At 42.0% G+C, this 21436-nt stretch overlaps 1 protein-coding gene across 5 annotated transcripts in view; it reads left to right on the forward strand.

The window, feature by feature from the left end:
- Positions 1 to 21436, forward strand: part of RARB (retinoic acid receptor beta) — an 876710-nt gene that overhangs the window by 380608 nt on the left and 474666 nt on the right. For 4 of the 5 annotated variants that reach the window (XR_006700944.1, XM_045436330.1, XM_045436327.1 and 1 more), the window contains exon 4: positions 9394 to 9485. The exons of the other annotated variant lie outside the window; for it this stretch is intronic. The gene's annotated coding sequence lies outside the window, so the exon portion shown is untranslated. The remainder of the gene's footprint in view (positions 1 to 9393; positions 9486 to 21436) is intronic. 5 annotated transcript variants of the gene reach the window in all.

The following is a 21436-nucleotide window of genomic DNA, read 5'->3' on the forward strand; positions in this document are numbered from 1 at the left end:
TTTTTTTTTTTTTTTTTTTTTTTTTTGGGACAGAGAGAGACAGAGCATGAACGGGGGAGGGGCAGAGAGAGAGGGAGACACAGAATCGGAAACAGGCTCCAGGCTCTGAGCCATCAGCCCAGAGCCCGATGCGGGGCTCGAACCCACGGACCGCGAGATCGTGACCTGGCTGAAGTCGGACGCTTAACCGACTGCGCCACCCAGGCGCCCCCCAAGGTGACAATTTTTAAGGACTGTTCCTTCTCTTCCTGGCTTCTTATCTAATGCTCTTTCTCTTTATCTCCAGGCCGCCTCCCAAGGTTCAGTGGTTCTTAAATTTGGCTATATTTGGTGATCACCTGGAGACCTTTGAAAACGCAGATGCCTGGCTTTGAAAACAGCCAATGCCTGCACACACATTCTGATTCAGTTGGTATATGATGTATCAGGATTGTCAAAGTTGTCTAGGAGATTCTGAGATGCAGCAGAGTTTGGGAACCACTGCCTTATCTTTTGAGGTAGTAGGTGTGGGATTGGTTTAGAGCAGCGATTTTGAAAGCACGGTTCATGGACCAGCAGCATCAGTATCACTTGGGAACTTACTAGAAGTGCAAATCTTTGGATTTCACACCAGACCTATACATCAGAAACTCGGAGGGTGGAGCCCAGAAATCTGTGTTTTAAACAAGTTTGCCAAGCGACTCTGACACAAGCCAACCCCCTTGGCCACTCTTCCTCCCCACAGGTTTATGGTGTGGAACATGGTGACCAGCTGTCTGCTATTTTTACTGAGGCCAGAGCCCAGGGGAAATATATTTAAACCCAAATGACAGTACAAGGCCTTCAGATTTGTATTAAAGATGTATATCCCGGTAGTGTAGGTTGCCAACTGCAGGAATAAAAAACTGAGGGAGGATTCTGGAATCTTTCTGGGGGTGGCCAGAGCAATGCACCATCAAAAAGCAAAAAAAAAAAAAAAAAAAAAAGGAAAAGGAAGAAATGGGCCTCTGGAGAAAAATGAAAGCATCTGACTTTACTTTCGTCATTTACAGCCCTTCCTTCCTGCACTTTGAAGTTAATGGTGATGTCTTCTTAACTGGCACCTCTTGTTTTCTCCTGAAAGTCTCCATGCAGTTCGAGTCTCCGTCTTCCAAGTAGTTCCGAGCTTATGGCAGAGGGCAGGCATGTATTGCCTGAGAAGTGAAGGGCTGAATTATGGATGGCAAAGTGACTTTTCCTCTGCCTCTTTCCCATTACTGGGCCACTAATTGGCATCATTTCCCGGCTACCGCAATTTTTTTTTTTTCAACATTATAATTTTAAGTAATTCAGTATATTAGCCAATTTCCCTAATGCCCTCTGTTACATGTTCATTCAATGTGGCTGGTTTTTGTCATGTTTTTCCAAGTATTTCCACTGGAGTTCACTCAGTAGCTGCCTGGGTTGGGTTAGAGGGACTCTTAGGACAATGGTTTATGAAAGAATTAAGGATTTAGCATATTGAAGTGGGGAAGGTGTTTTTTAATGGGTTATCATTGTTCAAACTGAGAATTTGTAACACCCTCCCCTGGGGGGGTGGGGAAAGGGAAGTATTTATGCTAGGCTGGATACCGCTGTAGAGACTGTGGGAAGAGTTGGGAGACATTGCATCTAAATTAGTAAATTTAATACAGATTCAAGAAACTCCAGCTGGTTGACCTTAGTCATTAGTCACCAATCTTTATAATATGCTTTATAATATATGCAAAATATTCCTCTCTAACTTAGTAAATTTTTCATTAGTTTGAGTTGTACCTGTTTCGACCAATAACTGACTTTGGGTTTTGACTCTGGCATCGTTTGACTTCCTCTGTTTTCATCATGCAGTGAGGGACCTGTGTTTAAAATGTCGTGAAAACGCTACGAAAAGGGAGCAAAGACGAGCGGGGGGGAAAAGGACAGCCTAGCCTCTCTTACCTGGGCGAGGTGGGTGTTTCACCTCCTAGTATCTCAAGATGATTAATCTGGGGGTGGACCCTGCATATTAATCATCTGTCAGCTGAGGTTCCCGGGAAGACTAATCTATTCATAGACCAAACCTTGTCAAAAGAGAATAGGCCCCTCAGTAGACAAACGGTGAGTATTTCATCCGCCAAGAAGTGGTATGGGATATGAAATGATGTTTCATTTTAAGCTACCTGAAACCTCTCGAATAGAGGCTTCCCCAGCCTGAGGGATTGTGTAAGGAGGGACAGACACACCTTTATTAACAGCCTTCAAGAATGAAATAAGCATCTCAGACGTCCTGGCAACACGTTGCTTCGCGAGTTACTTCTTCTAGGTCTTTGTAGTGATTGAGCTGAGAAAGGGTGCGAGTGATTTGAAAGGTAGAGGAAGAGAAAATGGCAACAGGGCAGTGAAGATTCGTGTTGCCATTTTTGTACCGGAACTCAGAGACCCACTGGCACAAGAGGGTACGTGACCTGATAGACCGTGCACTGAAACTCTGCAGGACAGAAACCAAAGCATTTGGAGACCACGCCCAACAATTTAAAGCAGAGAAGCTGAAAGAGCAGCTAAAAAGGAAAGAACAAGAAACATACGTTAAAAAAGGAATCTAGCCAAAGCATATCCCCAGGTGCTAAAAAAGAGTAACGTGAAAACATTTGGGGTTTTACTTGAATGTTTTTATAACATAATCTTACGGCTTCATCAGGGGAGAGGAGGGAAGTCGATTTCACTAAAATTGCATAGGAAAATGTCCGCAATTGAAATACTTTCCAACACGGTAATGACAAACAAGCTACTTCGCGGGGGACAGCGTCCACAGTCAAGTGACAATAGACTCCTGGGCATCATCCCATCCAGGTCCCAATGCTACTTGTGCTCCCCTACTCACTACCCTCACCTCTGTAGTCTCAGTTTCACATCTATGTTCCAGGTCATAGTTGATTCCCCTTTTAGGGAATATCATTTTTTTTATTCTCATCCAAATCTCACCCCTATTTATGAATTTGGAAATGTACCTCATGAGTCCTGAGCAGTAGCACAAACATTGGGCTGGTCTCCAAGAGATGAAACGACACTTCCTACCCTTGAGTTGCTCATTGTGCTTTGGAGAGTCAGACACGGAAATAACCAGTCTGTGGTACCATGTGATAAGCACTGTCAATTTTTGTTTGTGGGTTTTACTTCTAATAAGTATCTCATAAATGGAGTGGCTGGGTGGCTCAGTCAATTAAGCATCCAACTTCGGCTCAAGTCATGATCTCAACAGTTTGTGGGTTCGAGCCCCGCGTTGGGCTCTGTGCTGACAGCTCAGAGCCTGGAGCCTGTTTCACATTCTGTGTCTCCCTCGCTCTCTGCCCCTCCCTGGCTCATTCTCTCCCTCCCTCCCTCCCTCCCTCTCTCTCTCTCTCTCAAAAGTAAACATTAAGAAAAAAAAATTTTTTTTTTTAATTTTTTTTTTTTCCAATGTTTGTTTATTTTGGGGACAGAGAGAGACAGAGCATGAACGGGGGAGGGGCAGAGAGAGAGGGAGACACAGAATCGGAAACAGGCTCCAGGCTCCGAGCCATCAGCCCAGAGCCCGATGCGGGGCTCGAACTCACGGACCGCGAGATCGTGACCTGGCTGAAGTCGGACGCTTAACCCACTGCGCCACCCAGGCGCCCCAAAGAAAAAAAATTTTAATAAGTATAATTTAAATGCAGAGGGGCTCCTGGGTGGCTTAGTTGGTTACGCATCCAGCTTCAGCTCAGGTCATAATCTCATCACTCATGAGTTCGAGCCCTGCGTCGGCCTCTGTGCTGACAGTTCCAAGCCTGGAGCCTGCTTCGGATTCTGTGTCTCCCTTTCTCTCAGGTTCTGTCTCCCTCCCCCACTTATTCTCTGTCTCTCTCTCTCAAAAATAAATTTTAATTTTTTTTTCAACGTTTTTATTTTTTTGGGGACAGAGAGAGACAGAGCATGAACGGGGGAGGGGCAGAGAGAGAGGGAGACACAGAATGGGAAACAGGCTCCAGGCTCTGAGCCATCAGCCCAGAGCCCGACGCGGGGCTCAAACTCACGGACCGCGAGATCGTGACCTGGCTGAAGTCGGACTCTTAACCGACTTCGCCACCCAGGCGCCCCAAAAATAAATTTTAAAATGTATAATCTAAATGCAGAAAAGATTGTGCATAGGACTGTGGGTTTTCACCAGGTGCAAGGAACCACTGTAGAGGGAGCTCCGAGTGTGCCCAAGAATTCTGCGGTGGCTTCCCACTGGGGATAAAGCTGGAGGTGAGACCTGAAGAGCGAGTAGTTATAGGCAGGTAAGGGTCGGTCGGGGAAGAAAGGGTGGGTATTCCAGGTGAGGAATTCTTCCAGCTCACCTCCTCTGGAAAGATTTCTGTAAGTTCCAGCTCTCTCACTGACCAAGATCTTGTAATTGTAGCAGTCCAGTTAGAAATCAGAGACCTTCTAACACGCAGCATCTCCTAGGCTTGTTTTTCTCAATGTTTGTCTTATTTACCTACTAGATGAAGTTAGGGATGCAGAATGAGGTAGGAGTATTCTTACCTGTGTAACCTCAGGTAAAGGATTCTACCTAGTACAGGTTCAGTTTCTTCCTCATCAAAGGTTGTTGGGAAAAGATGAACCTCGATCAGGATTGGCAGACCATTTCTATGGGCCAAATCCAGCCTGCAAACTCTTTTCATGAAGAAAGTTTTATTGGGACACGGCCATGGTCATGTATTGGCATGTTGTGTGTGGCTGCTTTTGTGCCACAATGGAAAAGTTGAGGAGTTGGAACAGAGACCATGTGGCCCACAAAGCTTAAAATATTTACTATCTTGTCCCTTGCAAAAAAAGTTTGCCCTCCACTGACCTGTGCTTCTTTGTCAGCGTATGCTTATTTGGGTGGTGATGGTTAGTTAGGGGCGAATCTAATTTGTAATGCTTCCTTTTTAAATTGTATCCTCCCCGACACCAATGCCCTACCCCTGCATCCAACTTAAATTATAAGTACTCTTCATTTTACTAGGCTTAGCGTTTAAGGGATTTTTAGAAATGTTTTCCTCTGAGATAGTTGAGAGACTGCAACCCTGTGGTACGACTGCTTTGAGCGGCTAGCATGTCAGTCCCATGAAAGAGGAATGTGGGGCCATTCGCTGCTGGAACCCCAAAGTATGGCTATGTGTCCAACACAGAGAGGGCGTGTAAGAATGACTCTTTGGGGGTGAAGCGATGAAGCAGTCATGACTGGAGCTGGTGAGTATAAAAAGAAAGATGGTGAGGCGCCTGGGTGGTTCAGTCGCTTAAGTATCTAGCTCTTGATTCCAGCTCAGGTCATGATCTCATGGGTTGTGAGATCGAGCCCCATGTCAGGCTTCTCCTGACAGCATGGGGCCTGCTTGGGATTCTCTCTGCCCCCTTCCCTGCTCGCACTCATGCTCTCTCTCTCTCTCAAAATAAGTAAACTTAAAAGAAAAGAGAGATGGTAGCAGAACAGGGAGGAACTGGGCCTTAAAGTGAGTTCACCTGTTAGGCACCCCAAGGAAGATTGCCCCTACCCTGCTTGGTTTTTCTGTTCCCTTGACCAAGGTCCAATGTTGCATGTCCATCCTTGTTTCAGAAGTGGACCTACTGCAGACAGTGGGGTTGTTTTTGTTTTTGTTTTTTTTAATGTGGCATTGGGTAAAGAGGAGGTCTAGATTGCCAGAACGAGCTTTGCAAGGAAAAAAGTATTAATATGACAGAGTAAGAACATGCTGAATGAAGCATTTCATTTATAATGTCTTAGAAAAGAAAAAAAAAAAAAAAAACTTACCAGGGAAAAAGTTCATCTGAAAAATACCAAGATTAAGATGCGTATGTATCATTGAATCAAATTACTTCTTCTAAGATATTATTATACTATTAACATTTTTCCATTACTGTCAATTTTCCTCTAACTTTTTCATGAGTGTTTTCAGAATTAAAACACACACGGGCATACACACGCGCACAAAGGCTTTCATTATGCAGTGGATGATGACTAAACATCTGTGATGAGGTTTTATTGATGCACGTCTGTCCACGGAAGGCTGCTGGCACCCTCCCTTTTGGCCGTTGCTATCTATGGTTCATTTCTCCGGTGATTGGTGATCATGGTGTATCTCAGAACTACTTCAGGACAGCTTACCATACCTCTCCCTTCCATCGACTCTTGCCTTTTTTTTTTTTTTTTTTTAATGTTTATTCATTTTTGAGAGACAAAACAGAGTGTGAGCTGTCAGCACAGAGCCCGATGCGGGGCTCGAACTCACGGACCGCGAGATCATGACCTGAGCCGGAGTGGGACGCTCAACCGACTGAGTCACCCAGGCGCCCAGACTCTTGCCATTTTTTAATGTAGTCCCCTCAGTCAGATAGGCAGGAAAGCTGCAGAAACAAATTACAGGCTGTTAGTAAACACTTTTCCTAATGGACCACCTTGGCTTCTTGGCCTTTGGTTTTCATCCAGTTTAAAATATTGTTTCCTGGTTTTACCCAGCCTTTTCTCTACTAAACAGGAGTAGTATCTGCTTTGTCTTTTCCATCCCCCAAAACCTCTGGCTTACCATTCTAGGGAATGGAAGGTGACAGAAAGTGTTCATTCGTTCACTCATTCCTCCATCAAACGATTACTGAATATGTACTGTATTCTAGAGAAGTTACTGGGATTAGAAACAGACGTAATTTGTTTTGTTTTGTTTTGTTTTACAACATTTACTTTTTGGGGGGTGGAAAACAAACCAACAATAATTGAATAAATAGCAAGCAAAGGAAATAAGTGATCGTAAATAATAGGTGGAGAATTTAAACATGACTGTACTTGATTGGAGGAACGAAGGTAGGTGCCATTAAAGCTGTGATCTACGTAAAGAGAAGCCAACCTTGCAAAGATCATGGAAAAGAGTGTTCTTAAAGATAAGATCTTGGAAAAGAGTGTTCTACAGATAAGATCAGCTAAAGTTTGAGGTGTAGTTAGATGGTTTAAAAAAAAATCTTTGAAGACGAGTGGTTTAGGAAAAGCAGAGAAGAATTTAACTCCGAATAATAAAGCCTGAAGGATATTCGGGCATCTGATTCTTAAGAATACGTGTATCTGCCAGTAGCCTGACTAACTACATTGGGGTTTTTTTTTTTTTTTTTTTTTTTGTATGTTTCTACTGGACAGAACGAGTACTTTTAAACCTAATATTTTATGTTCCAGCATTGAAAGGTAACTCTGCTCTTCATTGTCTTTCTAATCCAATTGGGATTCCAGATAAGTTTAGGGCAGAGTTACGTTTTTGGATTGAATTTGAATGGGTCCATAGAGCTATTCATCCTGTGATCACTGTTCCAGTTAGACTGGGAGATTCTGGTCACCACTCAGGAAGTATTGGAGAGGATAACACACAGGTCAGTGTATATCACTATGTAAGCCATCCATGTGAAATGCTGAGTGAGGTGGGCAGTGGGACGTGGAAACACTTGGATCAATACAGTCAGGTTGAGATTCAGTTCATCACAGCCTCTTCTTGGTTCTTAGTGCCGCACCCAGAGCTGAAGCACAGATCATGCTGTTGGATGAGCAAGGCAACAGTATAGTTAACATGCTTCACACAAGGGATCGTTGGAGGGGATTATTGGATTTATTTGGCAGAAGGTCATCTCTGGAATTCTGTGATGTCATCTGTGGAGATTCTTAGTACTGTAGGTCTCTGGTCTGTATTTAAAGGTCAGTGGAGATCAAGTTTAACTGGAAGGTGCTGGGAGTATTTGGTGGCCGGAGAATTCCTGTCACGGCACTCGCAGTCTCAGGAAAGATGCTTGGTGACCTCTACTGTATCTGAGCCTTTGAGAATTCCACAACCATTCTGGGAACCGATGAGAGCAGAATATGCATGTGGAAAAGACAAAGTTAAAAACCTATACCATGAAATGTGAAAGCTTTCTTCCCTCATCCTCCTCCCCAGTCATTACCACCTGTGACTTTCCATAAAAAGATGTGTACGGGGAAAACTGGCTCATCTAGAATACAAGTATATTCTCAGAAATTGTAAAGATCATATATACGTGTTTCTTATATGTTTACTGTTCTACAAATTGGTTGTTTCACTTACAGATTTATTTTGGAGACTTTTTTTTTTTTTTAATTTTTTTTTTCAACGTTTATTTATTTTGGGGACAGAGAGAGACAGAGCATGAACAGGGGAGGGGCAGAGAGAGAGGGAGACACAGAATCGGAAACAGGCTCCAGGCTCTGAGCCGTCAGCCCAGAGCCTGACGCGGGGCTCGAACTCACGGACCGCGAGATCGTGACCTGGCTGAAGTCGGACGCTTAACCGACTGCGCCACCCAGGCGCCCCTATTTTGGAGACTTTTGTATATCGTTACATTCAGGTCTACTTCATTTCTGGGTTTGGTTTTGTTTTTTTTGTTTTTTTGCTTTTTTGAAAAAAACAGCATTATATCATTTTGTGTGGTTACACCAAAATTTATTTCACCGCTCTCTTCTTGATACACCTTTAGTTTATATTTTTACATTCAATATGGCATCTCCCTGACATACTCTTTTGACTCTTTCCACGGGATACTCTGTTAGAGAATTGCTGGCTCAAAGTACATAGGCATTTTAAATTCTCAAAATTGTAATAGCCTCTCCAAAAGTTTATGGAAGTATACATTTCCGCCAATAGTGTATTTGGGCCTCTGCTTCCCATATACATCCCCCATACATCCTCTTCCACTCAGGGTACTTGCAAATTTTATTTTTTGAGTGCTCTATTGGGTGAAACCCTGTGTCTTTCTGTTAGGATTTTCTTCTCTTTAAAATAACTCCTATAATAGGGCAAACACGCAACAGGACATAACAGTTTGAAAGTTAGGTCTGTTATGAGCTTGATACATGTCTATTGTTTCTCATCCAGTGCTCGTAGGGGCTGGACTTATCTCAAAATTCAAAATTTTTCCGATTTTGGAAGGTACCGTGTATAGATGCCGTGAATTAGTATCACTCCCCACCCAGTGGGGAGCAGCACTTCCTAAAAGCACAGCCGTGCTTCTGTAGCAAACTGTATACCTTATCCCCACAAAGTGGACCAAGCAAAGATAATAAATACCCTCACATCAGTTTAGGGAGGGCTTTTGCCACGAGATGAGTTTGCATCAGGTAAGGTCTCGCTTCCAAATGAGTTATGAAAAAGAAACGTGGGGGTCCAGAGCTATTGGATTTCACAATTGCCATCAAGATATTGTGAGCTTTTGTAAACAAGTGCTTCATAAAGGGAGAAGGAAGAAGCCTGTGCCGGATGGGTAGATGGCACACAGATAGAATCCTCTGCCTGCCTGTGAGAACAGGTCGAGGATTTTGAAACCATGCAAAGGTTTCAATTGAAAGGAGTTGCCATGGAGTCTGATGGTTTTTCCTTCCTTCTGTAGTTTTCTTCCGGCAGGAGTGCCTGTGTCCCCTTGGCCAGTGGTTGATTTCAGTGTTGCTAGTGAAGCAGTTTGAGGACCTTGGCAAAGACGAGGTGAGTAGATGACTAGTCCACAGAGCATCAGGTATGATGTGCGCCTTTGGAAGTGTCAGGGAACGTGACCCCCCTCCTTCTGGTATTTCCGTCCCTGAATCTTCCTGCATGTTTTATCATGGTTATAGATGAAATGACCCAAAAGTAAGTGTCTTGATGTAGCCAAAAATCAGGAAAGACCTTGGTGACTCATGGTCATTGCCCACATTCCTGCTGTCTTCAGCCGGCTTTTAGGAAACATACCGATTCAAGAGCAGGCAGATTCACAGCAATCATGAAAGATTTGTGCCCAGGAGAAAGCTGTCCTTGAACAAGGGGAAGGAGGTTGAGAACTGAAAATGGTACGAATCTTTTTTTAGTTAATCCTCATGGTACCACTTTCTTGGGATGAAGTAACTTGTCAGTATCACTCAGCTCAATGAATTGAACGTTGCTACCATAAAGCAAGTCATACCAACTTGAGAAAGGCCAAGGTGTCATAAAGAAAGATCTTCTTTTCTGCCCTCGTGAATGGCAGATCTGAAATTTAAACCCAGAGCAGTCTACCTTAGCCATTTCTACTAGTTTTATCTTTCTGTTTCTGGTAAACTTCATCTGGTCAATAAGATTCCTCTTGTGAGTTGATTTTGTTTGCGTGGAACTGACCATATCTGACCATATAATGAGTTGTATTGGGAAGGTGTTGTTTTTGTTTTTGTTTTTTTTTTAATTTAAGTAGATTTATTTATTTTGAGAGAGAAAGGGAGGATGTGAGAGTGTGAGCTGGGGAGGGGCAGGAGACAGGGAGAGAGAGAATCCCAACAGGTCCTGCACTCGTAGCGCAGGTTTGATGCGCAGGCTCGATCTCGCAAACGGGGAGATCATGACCTGAGTCGAAATCAAGAGTCGGACCCTTAACCGACTGAGTGAGCCACCCAGGCACCCTGGAAAGGTTTCTGAACCTGAATCCAGGTCATTGATCTATTGCCGTGTATTCTAAGGGTACAGGAACGGGTGGTATGGGGGTTTAGTGGGGACAGATTTGCCACACATATGCTGTCCCAGGAATGGGTCATCTTTGAGATCCTTTACTGTTCGAGAATTCTATAAAATATACATTTATTTGAAAATATATCGGGGTGCCTGGGTGGCTCAGTCGGTTAAGCGTCCGACTTCGGCTCAGGTCACAATCTCGCAGTCCGTGAGTTCAAGCCCCGCGTCGGGCTCTGTGCTGACAGCTCAGAGCCTGGAGCCTGTTTGAGATTCTGTATCTCCCTCTCTCTCTGACCCTCCCCCGTTCATGCTGTGTCTCTGTCTCAAAAATAAATAAACGTTAAAAACAAAAAAAAAATTAAAAAATATATATATATCAAAAAGTCTCAGTCTGTGTAATATTATTAGTCAGCAGAGAAATGCAAATTCAGGTCATACTGTGAATGGCTACCTGAATGGCTAAAATGAAAAACACAGATCACACCAAGTTTTAGTTGAGGGTATGGAACAACCGAGACTCCCATACAGTGCTGGTGGGAATGTAAGTTGGTACAACCACCTTGGAAAACTGTCAGTATTTACTAAACCTTCTGAACACGCATAGATCTTATGACCCATTGATGCTATAGCTAGAAACCTACTAAAAAGCACTAGTGTGTGTGTTCACTAAAAGCATATTACACAAAACTCCTACTATTCCTAATAACTCAACGCTGGAAAATACCCAAAGGTCCGTTAAGAGTAGAATGGATTGGTGTGCCTGGGTAGCTCAGTCGGTTAAGCGTCCAACTTTGGCTCAGGTCATGGTCTCACAGTTCGTGGGTTCAAGTCTGGCGTCAGGCTGGAGCCTGCTTCAGATCCTGTGTCTCCCTCTGTCTCTCTGCCCCTCCCCTGGCTCATGTTCTGTCTCTCTGTCTCTGTCTCTCTCTCTTTCAAAAATGAATAAATACTAAAAAAATTTAAAAAAAAAAAAGTAGAATGGAAAAATAAATTGGGGTATATTGACAACAATGGACTATCGTATACATCAGTGAGAATAAAGTCCAACTGCATATGACAATACAGATGAAGTTCACGTATATAAAAGTAGAAACTGATTCCAGTATGTAGAGATGCACATGCAAAACTCATCTCCAGTGTTCAGAGTTCGCGGAGTAGCTTCCCTGGTGGCGTGGAGGTAATGACTATAAAGGGAGCTTCTGTTTGTTGGTCATCTTCTATTTCTTAATCTCAATTGATGGGCATAGGAGCGGTGAAAACTCATTGAGCTTAGAATTTGTGTGCTTTGCTTTAAGCATGTATCATGTCATAGTAAGTTAAAGCATTTTTAAAATTCTGAATGAAGAAAATAATCATTATCATTTTTGCGGGTTTACTCTAAAGGTAGAAGATTTTCATAATGACATTATTTTCAGTGTTAGAGAATTTTTATTTTAGCTCCCTACAGTTGACGCCACATACAAATATCCTGAGTCCCCACAGAGAACCTACACATGCTGGACGTTATTCCTTTCCTACCTAATGAGCTTTAGGATGTGCATCCAGGCTTCTCTGAGACCTACTGTAAAAGAAAAAAAAAAAATAAAGACAGTAAAAAGATAGTAAAACTAGTGCTTTGATAGCACTTTTAAAAAATTCATAACAGGTATAAAAAGAAGTGACAGCTGTTTAGTGTATACATGTGCAAAAAACAGAAAACAAAACAAAACAAAAAGATTTGTGGTACCATAAAGGGTATCAGTCTTATGTTTTGCCAAGTAAGGCTCCACGGGTTCTGATACAACAGTCTTAGTTCCTTCTTTGGCCTTGTGAATAATGGATTCAGCTGTTTACAAGCCTCTGTGCATTTGGAGGGAGAGACTGGAAGAATGTGATCACCAGATTTGCACTCTCCTGAAATTTCTCTAAGTATGTAGGTTCAAGCAGCTTCTATTATCTGCCTTGCAGTTGGGATTGCTTCCCATTCCACTGTTTTTAGTTGTCAGTCTTTCCCCCCTTCCCCATAGGTTGGCTGGTCTAAATCATAAATGCACATTTGGTGGGACAAGCATTGCTATTCTAAAGCAAATCACACCCACTTTATAAAGTCAATATCGTGAATAGATATCTTCTTTTTATGCATTATCAGTTTTAATGTAATAGGAAAATTAAAGCATGCATTTCCCAAGAATAGAAATCAAATGTAATCTAAATGCAAGCCGCAGGTCGATTGCACAGTAATATTTGGAAGTATGGCTATTACTAATCCCAGCAGGAAAGCAGCACAGATCACTTACACAGTTTACAGTGTGTGCCCCAGAATGACAGCAGTGGAAAGATAACCAGCAAATAGGAAATGTGAGCCTAGGCAGCAGCTTCTGAGAATGAGCTCTTGTGATTCACATCGGCAGAAAAGGTGGTTTGTTTCCCATAAAATGGGACAGCAGTAAAAAATGGAGACTGTTCCTGATATTCTGCATTTTATCAAATCTAAACCGCCATCTGAGTTTCCTACAGGATTTATCGTTGTGATGTGGCAAAGGACGGCTTCTTAGATAAACCAATGCACAGCAGTATTCCACCATTTAAAAATTTGCTGTTCCACCTAAGTAAATTTTCCAGCTAACTGAAACACATCCCTTAGGCGGCAGGATTCCCTTCCTTCCCTCCTGCCATTCTTTTTTTTTTTTTTTTTTTTTTTTTTTTTTTTTTAACCTTGACCATGTCATTTGAAAAATATTCACAGGCATATGGTAGCACTTCCCTGCTTTCTTAAACAGAACTTGGGAAACGTGACTTTTTGGCCACTTAGTCATCATGATAAACATCAGTTGACGGGAACAATTATACTGTGATTCCTTCGAAAACTCTAAGGGTGGGTGGAGCTATAGTCCCTCCACCAAATGGTCCCACACTGCAGTTTTGTTGTTTTTTTTTTTTTTTAATATGGTTTCTGTAGTCCGTCTGCCTCTTTCTTTGCCATCAAGCTATCAGCCATTTATTGTGTGTTCCTAACGGTGATCTTATTTTTCTTACAGATAGATCTCTTTGTTTTCTTCCTCTAGCCTAATTTGAAGTGTAAGAGAATCAACGAGGCTCATTTTTGCCTCGTGCAAAGCGTAGAGAGGTTCTGAGTGAAGACCCGGCGAGGTCTTTTGCAAGTAAATATATGTAATATGCTAAGATCTAATGCCACACAGTTCCTAACGGTTTGACAAAAGCTTAATAAATATTAGCTGCCATGATTATTTTAGTATATAATATAATTATTAAAAATCATGCGTATATCGGTTAAGGCTACATGAGGCAGTGAATGCACTCAGCCATGAAATGGCTCAGTCATAATAGAGGTTTATTTCTCAAGTACAGAAAAGCCCAGGATCGGGGTGGAGGTCACTAGCCGTTAACCTTCCACAAGACGATTCACCTATCCAGGCATCTTCTGACTTGAGTCCCTTCCATCTTCTAAAGTTCAGATGTCCTCGGAATCCACCCAGAGAAGGAGGAAGAGATGAAGGCAGGAGGGTTTTCTGAGCCAAATAAGGAAGTACCACACAGCATTCCCCCTCACAACCGATTGGCTGGGACTCAGTCATGTGGCCGCACCTAACTGCAAGGGAGACTGGGTCTGATTCAGTGCCCAGGAAGAGGAGGAGAATGGTGCGCGCGCGCGCGCGCGTGTGTGTGTGTGTGTGTGTGTTTACTTTAGAGCATGCAAGTGGGGGAGGAGCATAAGGTGGGTAGAGAAAGAGAGAGAGAATATCTTAATCAGGCTGCGTGCTCAGTGCAGAGCCGGATGCAGGGCTCGATCCCACGACCCTGGGATCTTGACCTGAGCCAAACCCAAGAGTCCGTTGCTCAAACTACTGAGCCACCCAGGCACCTCCAAGAATGGTTTCGATGGATTTCAGTCTCTGCTGCTGTGACCTTTTGGTTTTGTTTTTCTACACGGAATATTGTGCCATTAATTTTAACAGTTTCAAAGCCACTTTGCTTCTCTGCAGTTGTTGCTATGTTCAAGTTGTGAAAGGTTTTAAACATGAACACTGTGCATGAGCTAATGTTAAAACGATTTTTTTTTAAATTAGCTAACTTTAAAACTTTGCTACAACTGGTATCACTTAAAATTAGCTTCCCCATGTCAGTATTATTTCTGCACCTTTTCATTCAAATATTCCCTGCCAGTTTCCAGGTAGCAATTGCATACAGAATGAATCTTCATGTGGAAATCGTGAGATACAAGGCAAGATCTTGGGCTTTGCCATTACCCAGGCCAAATTTTATCCCTGCATTGCCACGTACACATGGTAGAAGCTTGGATACGACACTTAAGCTGGCGAGGTCTCTCATAAATAAGTGTATGTAATATGCTGAGACCTAACACCAGGCAGTTCCTACCGCTTTAATAAAAGCTTAATAAATATTAGCTGGTGTGATTATTTTAGTATAGTTACTGTCATTGTTAAAGATGTGTATATCAGTTAAGGGTGCATGATTTGGTTTGCTTCCCTTCTTGGGAGCCCTACGTCAGCCATGCTTCTTCACCCAGGCAGCCCCAGTTTCTCTATTCGCTCCAGCCGATTCCAGCGTGTAGCTTTTCCGGCACTCCCAGAGCCGGTTTCAAAGCCACCAGCACCTGTCAGGCGGAGCCCTCTCCTCAGAGGTGTGGGTCCCTTCTTTGAGCTTTAAGTTGTGACAATTCCAACCTCTTCCCTTTGTTTCCCCAGCCTGTGAGTGAAAGCTGATTCCTGTAATTATTACCTATAACACTTCTGTTCCCTTTTTCCCTATTTGGAGAATTTTCAGTTCTCCAGTGTCTGGTTAAAAATGTTTGACATTCAGTCTTCTTAAACTATACCAGTCTTGTTTTTGTCCCCTGACTGATTTCAGAAATGCTTGTCGGGACTGGTCTCAGGAACAGACCCCTAAAAATGGGAAGGTAGGAATGACCACGCTCATAGACTGACAGTTCATCATGTCTAGGCTAAATAAATGTCACCGTGTCTCAGTCTCTGGCTTTCATGGTTGCTACTCCTGTTGTTAGCTAAATCACAAAACTAATATATTTGTAGCATTCCTTAGTTTCTAAAGGGTATTCGTATGTGTTACGTTATTTAGTCCTTCCTGTCTCTGAGGAACTTCTCAAATGGGGAGACCCAACTTCTGAGATGCTTGAAACCACTGAGTTAGTAACTGTAAGAGCCAAGGACTCAAAATCCGTTATTTCAATGCTTTTTTTCCTCTACCCTACAAGCTGACTTTTAGAAATGTTTTAAAAGCACCGACGGCTTCATTTAGAGCAAATTTTGTTTTAAATATTAAGCTTTCTTCCAATGAGAGAACACAGCGCCGGTTGACATGGTGAAGGGGAAAAATAATCCAATCAGTTGGCTTCGCTTAGTCATGTAGCTGCAGCCTTAGACGGCTTTAATTATGTCTCGCTCTGGAGGAGAAATAATTTTTGGCTTTGCCCATTTTTAAAAGATATTAAGTTTCAGAATCTCAGGAAGAAGGAGTATCTTCTGTATTGTAACAGTTTAAGTTGATCAAGCATTAGTAGTAAGAATCTGTTCTTAATTACCCAACTCAAATTGAATAATCTCAGCATTGCCCCAGGTATCAAAATCTGTCATCCTCGTTTCTCAGGAAAACAATGAGCTGCATTATGTGAAAGACACATAAAGCTCCAAATTTAAGTTTACTTTGACATAAATAGAGTGTGCTTTTACAAATGTGTGCGGATTATGTACATTTTTATGAGTTGGACAGAAAGGAGAACGGTGGAGTGGGGAGAAATTTGTAACATCTTGGCTCTTTTTCCAGCCTCTTGCGTTTTTCCAAAGCTTGGCAGCATTATTTTCATATCGTTTAAACACTTGTATGGCCAGGGCAGCAAGGAAGTCTAGAATACATAACAAATCCATCCTGTTTTTTCAGATGCAAGTAATCATTCCTAATACTGTGTTGATTTCATTTACTGAGATCTATATTTTTATAAAGGCTTTGAAGGAAAAGTTAGTGGCATCATTTTAGGAAGTGCCTCAATTATATTTGAGAGTTAAAACTCTATTTAATTTTAGTTGTTAATTACCAGCTGCTATTTTTAAGTTCCCTACCATCTTTTTTTTAGGTAAAAAATGTATACGTTGAAGGGGTACAGCATCATGATTTTATATACATGTACATAGTGAAATGATTACTACAGTGAAGCTAATTAACATATCATCTCTTCACATAGTTGCTTTGTTGTTGTTGTGAGAGCACCTGAAATCTTCTAACAAATTTCCAGTATTCAATGCAGGATTAACTCTAGCCATCATGCTCTACGTTAGATCTGTAGACTTGTTCATCCTACACGGCGGCAACTTTGTACCCTTTGACTAATACCTCCTTCCATTTCCACCCTCTCCCCGCCCTCGGCAACCACCGGTTACTCTCTGCTTCTGTGCATGTGACTTTTTTAGCTTCCACTTACAAGTGAGATCACCCAGTATTTTTCTTTCTGTGCCTGCTTGATTTTACTTAGCATGATGCTCCTCAGGTTCATCCATGTTGTTGGAAATGTCAGGATCTCCTGTGTTTAAAAACTGAGCAATTAATAGGTGTTTAATTATGTGGACACACACACACACACACACACACACACACACACACACACATCAATCACAGTTTTTTTTAGCTCGTCCTCCATCAAGAGCACTCACTTTGTTTCCATAGCTTGGCTATTGAGGCTAATGACCATAGACATGGGGTGCAGCTATCTCTTTGAGACACCGATTTCATTTCCTTTGAATATATACCCAGAAGAAGTTTTGCTGGATCATTCACTAGTTAGAGTTTTTGGTTTTTTGAGGAACTCTGTACCGTTCTCTGTAATGCCTGTGCCAATTTACGTGCCTACCAGCAGTGTTCAAGGGTTCCCTTTTCCCCCTATTCTTGTCAACACTTTTATTTTTTTGATAATAGCCATCCAAACGGATGTCAGGTGATACCTCCTTGTGGCTGTGATTTGCATATCCCTGGTCACTGTTAGTATATACATATTTTAGCCACCGAAATACTGTTGACACCTGCAGCCATATTTGTTGTGCATGTGGAAATGCTCTCCCTCGTTGCCTAGCAGACTGCTTTTTTATGAAATGCCACGCCCTTCCCTAGGAATCGTCAAAAGCAAACTGACAGCTCAATAATATGTATTGCAATCTGTGTTTCCTAAGTGAAATTATCTCCATTTCTACCAAATTTTATATTCCGTTTTCCTTTCTTTCACTCTGACAACAGATTAAACCTTTGATTTGGATGTGATTTGACAACATGCATCTACTCTGGTGTGGTTTTCTGGTTTAGAATATCACATACACACCAAAACCAATGTCTTTGTGTTCGATTATAAACTCCTAGGGGGCAGGAGGCTGCATTTCCGTTTATAACCTAACCCGTCACACCACGGGTATTAGGCAGTTGTTCAGTGTTTGGGTTATGAAAATTATTTTAAATAAAAGGGAAAGCAGGCTCTTATAGAGGCTAACAGTTATTTGGACATAGGTGATCTTAAACCAAAATACATAATTGAGACCAGCTATGGTTCTGAGCTGGAACTTGGTCATCTTTTCAGTTCACGTATTGCTTGTGAACGACTCCCCACCAGCAGAGGCCGCATGGTGAGCCTTGCTATTTAAATCACGGTCCACAGGCCAGCAGCCTCAACATCTTTAACCTAGAAGTTTGTTGAAATGCAGATTCTTGAGCCTCCGTTTAGACCTTCTGCATCATTCTGCATTTACGTGCTCCCCCGAGTGATTTGTACACACTGCAAAGTTTGAGAAGCACTGATGCTAGAAGACCTGTTGATCTACTTACTGATTTGTAATTTAATATCAGCATCAGGTAAGCATCCTATTTGGAAACATAATCCACTTCAACTATTACACTGGAGTAGCAACGAGGTTTCTCAAAATCTTAGAAGGTAAACATTTACCTTAACTTTGATACAAATATTAAAGAGGTATCTTCTTACATACTAATTTTTCTATCTGTACTGTGGGGCATTAAAAAACTAGCTTTTCCTTTATAAAAACTAATGGTTTTGCTAATCCTGGTGCATAGGAAATTAATGTTCAATGTCCTTTATGTTATGCTGAGTCTAATCAACCTCACGATACAAAAACCACAGGGATTATAAAATCTGTGTTCTTTTTAGATACATCCTCGATTTTTTCTTTCCTGAATGTTAGGGTATTTTCTATTTATCTAGTAAATACCTAATTTTTTTTTTTTTTGGTGTTTTGATAGATATTCAGCATCACTGGAAGCCAGTACTTTTTCATGTGGCTTTGTCCCGACTCACCATTTATCTTAAAACACACCCCGTTATAAAGCAATCTGTCACTTGGTTTATTTTTGTTCTGATCTTTTTCTTCTTGTTTCCATTTCTCCCTGATAATTTCCTTGCTTTTGCCCCTTTGTATTTGCATTATCTGAACTGACACAGTCTGGTACCACTGCTTTCAATTAGCTTCTTTCTGCTTTCCCTTCAGGAATTCCTCTTGGACTTGGGCACATTCTGTTCCCAGGTTCTCTTGGGAGACTGATAAGGAAATTAAATTACTGCTGCTGCGATGCATTTCAGCAACACTGTAAATTTCCCAAAAGTCTGCATTTTCATATTGCGTCTATTTTGACAACCCTAAGACCCGATCCTTTCTTTCTTTAACAATAAATGTCCAGAGGAGTTATTTTTGGCTTGTTTGTTTTCTTATTCAGAGAATACAGTCATCTTTCAAATGCAAGGGCTAAAAAAAAAAGATAATTACTTTATTTAGTAAAGGAGAAGGAGTTGCATCATTATTCTTTTCTGTACAACTTTCTGGTTATAATTGAGCTGTCACGTAATTCATCAAATCCTGCTAATCTCCATCGAATGCTAGTTTCAGGTCCTTGGAATCTTCTCAGCCAGAGACAGACCCAGGGTTTCACAGACAGTCTTGCCACCAAGCTGTGATGGAGACGATGGGCTTAGGAAAGAATTTTGAACTAAAGGCTGTTAAGTGGAACTCTGGCCAGAGAGTTCCCTAGCAACGAGTAGTGGCCACCAAGGCAGGAAGAGTAGAGAGTAGAGAGCAGGAAAGTTTGGTTGTATGGGCATTGCCCGCTCTCCCTTGGAAAATAGAGGCCGAGAGCATGTGTATATGGGACCATAAGGATAGAAAGGCCTGTCGTGTTCCCCTGGAAATTATTGGTATCGTTCCTGGATTTTATGCGTAAAAGAATTTGTGAATTAACCAAAACGTTTGAGTGATTTGAAGATGGTGTGTAAAAAATATATGTATTCTTTGTTGGGGCACCTGGCTGGGTCAGTCAGTTGAGTGTCCAACGCTTGATTTCGGCTCAGGTCATGATCTCACGCGTCATGGGCTTGAGCCCCGTATCGGAGCTTGCTTGGGATCCTCTCTCTCCCACTCTGCACCTCCCCTGCTTGTGGTGTCTCTCAAAATAAACAAACTTAAAAAAAAAAAAAAAACGCTTTGTCTACCTACACTCCTACTTAACTAGTTTGTTTTCCTGGGTGTTTCAAAAGCATACATTTGTGTCGTTATTATGTATAAGGAAGGGCGGGGGTTAGGTAAGCAATGATGTGTTTAAGCTAGTTGTGTTTCCAGGGTATCCTATTCCGTCCCCTGCATCGCTGTGTAGCTGGGAGAAGTGAGAAGTATTACCCTTCATAAGACTTCTGCCTCCTCTGGATCCAAGATAGCTTCTGGTGAAATTCCTCACACCAAAGACCCACGCACTCAAACTGGCCGGTTGGAACCATTATCAATTTGGGTTGATTCTCTCACGAAGCTAGTCGACATGCAAATAATGTAGAGTTTTAACTAGTTTGGAAACGCTCTAAAAGTATCTTTGAGTTAAAATACTTGTCTTAGAGTGAGAATAATCAAGCCTGTTTTAAAAGGATTTTACCTTGTTTCCTGGGATGAGTCTCTAAAGTTGCATTTCACGGATTCCAAGACACACTCCCTTCCCTACCTCACACGCAAATTTTAGTATTCCTAAAATCAAGGTACAGCTTTTATTTTATGACATCTTACAGGTGTTGTTGGGAGCAGCTGTAACACAATTACCGTTCTTTGCATGCGTAAACACGACGGTTATTTCTAGTTGCATGACCAGGCAAAAGAACTTGTTCATATTTAAGATAGTCATTTAAGGACCATTGGATGAAAGGGTTAGCTTATTGTCTGACCAAGTTCTGTTGACACTGAGTAAGATCCAAAAAGCTCTAGCTTGGAAACTGGCCAAATGGTTGGCAACTCAGAGACAATAATGGCACACTCTTTTTTAGAAATGCATAGTTATCGGGGCACCCGGGTGACTCACTGGAGCATCCGACTTCAGCTCACATCATGACCCGATGGCTTGTGAGTTCCAGCCCCACCTTGGGCTCTGTGCTGACAGCTTGGAGCCTGCTTCAGATTCTGTGTCTCCCTCTCTCTCTCTCTCTCTGCCCCACCCTCTCTCATGCTCGCTTGCTCTCTCTCTCACAAATAAACACTAAAAAAAATGCGCAGTTATCAAAGATTGAATCGAAAAGTGATTCGGAAGGGTTGGACTCTGAGTACAAAGACATTTTAAGAGGACCTTAACCAGTATATTCAACTCAGGTTTCCATTTGTAGGCAAAAGAATGACACATGATAAAAATAGGTGCCAAATCTGAAAAGAGCCGCTTGAGAGAGTGTAAAATAAAAAACAAGGAGTAAGAAGGGCTTATTTCACCGCTTAAGCCACAGTATTTTTGTTTGTTTTTTAGTAATACATAGAAAACCATGTTACTTACTGTGAATGGCATTTTCAGTCTCTGAAATCCAGTTGTTCGAGAAGGGCAGACAATACCTTGGTGGGCGTGTGTACGGGTGTGAAGATGATTCCTTAATTGTGCTGAATCTGTATGCGGAAGAAGTCGGTGTTTCTAATTGTGCTTCACGTGCTTTAATTTTT

Source organism: Leopardus geoffroyi, chromosome C2 (genome assembly GCF_018350155.1).
Source record: "Leopardus geoffroyi isolate Oge1 chromosome C2, O.geoffroyi_Oge1_pat1.0, whole genome shotgun sequence".
Classification (NCBI taxonomy): domain Eukaryota; kingdom Metazoa; phylum Chordata; class Mammalia; order Carnivora; family Felidae; genus Leopardus; species Leopardus geoffroyi.